Source organism: Oncorhynchus gorbuscha, linkage group LG14 (assembly GCF_021184085.1).
Source record: "Oncorhynchus gorbuscha isolate QuinsamMale2020 ecotype Even-year linkage group LG14, OgorEven_v1.0, whole genome shotgun sequence".
NCBI lineage: Eukaryota > Metazoa > Chordata > Actinopteri > Salmoniformes > Salmonidae > Oncorhynchus > Oncorhynchus gorbuscha.
Genome location: NC_060186.1, coordinates 30,908,288 through 30,912,064, shown reverse-complemented (window position 1 = coordinate 30,912,064; position 3,777 = coordinate 30,908,288). Strand labels below are relative to the sequence as shown.

The 3,777-nt window shown below is 44.2% G+C and overlaps 1 non-coding gene across 1 annotated transcript; it reads left to right on the top strand.

Moving 5' to 3' along the window:
* Positions 1–828: 828 nt before the first annotated feature.
* On the top strand, positions 829–910 carry trnas-gcu. Its single transcript has one exon. It is a non-coding gene; the product is annotated as a tRNA-Ser (tRNA).
* Positions 911–3,777: the final 2,867 nt, after the last annotated feature.

The window sequence follows — 3,777 nt, the reverse complement described above, 5'->3', positions numbered from 1 at the left end:
GTCCACAGGACTTGGTAACTGAGTGGTGAAGGTGATGGACTGCTAATCCATTGTGCTCTACATGCATGGGTTCGAATCCAATCCTCTACGTCTAACAAATAAAATTCTGTGCTTTTTTTGGCACTGGAAGATTTTGACTTTCACAAAAACTGGTAAAATTGCTGACTGCCACAGCGAGAGCACAGGACTTGGTATCTGAGTGGTTAAGGCGATGGACTGCTAATCCATTGTGCTCTGCATGCATGGGTTAGAATCTCATTGTATAACAATTAAAATTATGTGCTTTATTTTGGCACTGGAAGATTTTGACTTTCACAAACACTGGTAAAATTGCTGACTGCCACAGCGAGAGCACAGGACTTGGTATCTGAGTGGTGAAGGCGATGAACTGCATGTGTGGATTATAACACCAACCTCTTCACAAAACATTTGTTATTTCCTCTCTTACATGGCCCCACATGAATATTGAATCCCTGCGCAATCCTAGAGTGACTAATAAGATTCAGGTATTGATGAATAGCTTCACCAAGGGCAACCTCAATGGTGGGATTTGAAACGACACCTCAACACACTTAATCATGCACTTGAGACCACTCTGCCTAACATTACGTTTGTTAAATGTCTCGATGGGATCGACACATGGCCTTGCCAGTGCTCTACCAAACTTTCATTGATTTCAATCTAGGGTTTACAACACGTTTGTTAAATGTCTCGATGGGATCGACACATGGCCTTGCCATTGCTCTGCCGAACTTTCATTGATTTCAATCTAGGGTTTACATACAGCAACTACAGTTTTTTAAATTAATTTGCCACTTCAAAATACAGGATGAGGTGGCCGAGTGGTTAAGGCGATGGACTGCTAATCCATTGTGCTCTGCATGCATGGGTTCGAATCCCATCCTCATCGTGAAACAATTACATTTCTGTGCTTTATTTTGGCACTGGAAGATTTTGACTTTCACAAACACTGGTGGTTAAGTGGCCTAGTAGTTAAGGCGATGGACTGCTAATCCATTGTGCTCTGCATGCATGGGTTAGAATCCCATCCTCATCTTGTAACAAGTAAAATTCTGTGCTTTTTTTGGCACTGGAAGATTTTGACTTTCACAAACACTGGTAAAATTGCTGACTGCCACAGCGAGAGCACAGGACTTGATATTTGAGTGGTGAAGGCGATGAACTGCATGTGTGGATTATACCAACCTCTTCACGAAACATTTGTTATTTCCTCTCTTACATGGCCCCACATGAATATAGAATCCCTGCGCAATCCTAGAGTGACTAATAAGATTTATTGAAGAATAGCTTCACCAAGGGCAACCTCAACGGTGGGATTTGAACCAACACCTCAACACACTTAATCAAGCACTTGAGACAACTCGGCCTGACAACACGTTTGTTAAATGTCTCGATGGGATCGACACATGGCCTTGCCAGTGCTCTACCAAACTTTCATTGATTTCAATCTAGGGTTTACAACACGTTTGTTAAATGTCTCGATGGGATCGACACATGGCCTTGCCATTGCTCTGCCTAACTTTCATTGATTTCAATCAAGGGTTTACATACAGCAACTACAGATTTTGAAAGTCATTTGCCACTACCAAAATTCAGGATGAGGTGGCCGAGTGGTTAAGGCGCTGGACTGCTAATCCATTGTGCACTGCATGCATGGTTTCGAATCCAATCCTCATCCTGTAACAATTACATTTCTGTGCTTTATTTTGGCACTGGAAGATTTTGACTTTCACAAACACTGGGAAAATTGCTGACTGCCACAGCGAGAGCACAGTACTTGGTATCTGAGTGGTTAATGTGATGGACTGCTAATCCATTGTGCTCTGCATGCATGGGTTCGAATCCCATACTCATCGTGTAACAATTACATTTCTGTGCTTTGTTTTGGCACTGGAAGATTTTGACTTTCACAAACACTGGGAAAATTGCTGACTGCCGCAGTGAGTCCACAGGACTTGGTATCTGAGTGGTGAAGGCGATGGACTGCTAATCCATTGTGCTCTGCATGCATGGGTTCGAATCCAATCCGCAATGTGTAACAAAAAAAAAAAAATTCTGTGCTTTTTTTGGCACTGGAAGATTTTGACTTTCACAAATACTGGTAAAATTGCTGACTGCCACAGTGAGAGCACAGGACTTGGTATCTGAGTGGTGAAGGCGATGGACTGCTAATCCATTGTGCACTGCATGCATGGTTTCGAATCCAATCCTCATCCTGTAACAATTACATTTCTGTGCTTTATTTTGGCACTGGAAGATTTTGACTTTCACAAACACTGGGAAAATTGCTGACTGCCACAGCGAGAGCACAGTACTTGGTATCTGAGTGGTTAATGCGATGGACTGCTAATCCATTGTGCTCTGCATGCATGGGTTCGAATCCCATACTCATCGTGTAACAATTAAATTTCTGTGCTTTGTTTTGGCACTGGAAGATTTTGACTTTCACAAACACTGGGAAAATTGCTGACTGCCGCAGTGAGTCCACAGGACTTGGTATCTGAGTGGTGAAGGCGATGGACTGCTAATCCATTGTGCTCTGCATGCATGGGTTCGAATCCAATCCGCAATGTGTAACAAAAAAAAAAAATTCTGTGCTTTTTTTGGCACTGGAAGATTTTGACTTTCACAAATACTGGTAAAATTGCTGACTGCCACAGTGAGAGCACAGGACTTGGTATCTGAGTGGTGAAGGCGATGAACTGCATGTGTGGATTATAACACCAACCTCTTCACAAAACATTTGTTATTTCCTCTCTTACATGGCCCCACATGAATATTGAATCCCTGCGCAATCCTAGAGTGACTAATAAGATTCAGGTATTGATGAATAGCTTCACCAAGGGCAACCTCAATGGTGGGATTTGAAACGACACCTCAACACACTTAATCAAGCACTTGAGACCACTCTGCCTAACATTACGTTTGTTAAATATCTCGATGGGATCGACACATGGCCTTGCCATTGCTCTGCCGAACTTTCATTGATTTCAATCTAGGGTTTACATACAGCAACTAACGTTTTTTAAAGTCATTTGCCACTAACAAAATGCAGGATGAGGTGGCCGAGTGGTTAAGGCGATGGACTGCTAATCCATTGTGCACTGCATGCATGGGTTCTAATCCAATCCTCATCGTGTAACAATTACATTTCTGTGCTTTATTTTGGCACTGGAAGATTTTGACTTTCACAAACACTGGGAAAATTGCTGACTGCCACAGCGAGAGCACAGTACTTGGTATCCAGACGGCATCCCCAGCCGCGCCCTCAGAGCATGCGCAGACCAGCTGGCCGGTGTGTTTACGGACATATTCAATCAATCCCTATACCAGTCTGCTGTTCCCACATGCTTCAAGAGGGCCACCATTGTTCCTGTTCCCAAGAAAGCTAAGGTAACTGAGCTAAACGACTACCGCCCCATAGCACTCACTTCCGTCATCATGAAGTGCTTTGAGAGACTAGTCAAGGACCATATCACCTCCACCCTACCTGACACCCTAGACCCACTCCAATTTGCTTACCGCCCAAATAGGTCCACAGACGATGCAATCTCAACCACACTGCACACTGCCCTAACCCACCTGGACAAGAGTAATACCTATGTGAGAATGCTGTTCATCGACTACAGCTCGGCATTCAACACCATAGTACCCTCCGAGCTCGTCATCAAGCTCGAGACTCTGGGTCTCGACCCCGCCCTGTGCAACTGGGTACTGGACTTCCTGACGGGCCGCCCCCAGGTGGTGAGGGTAGGC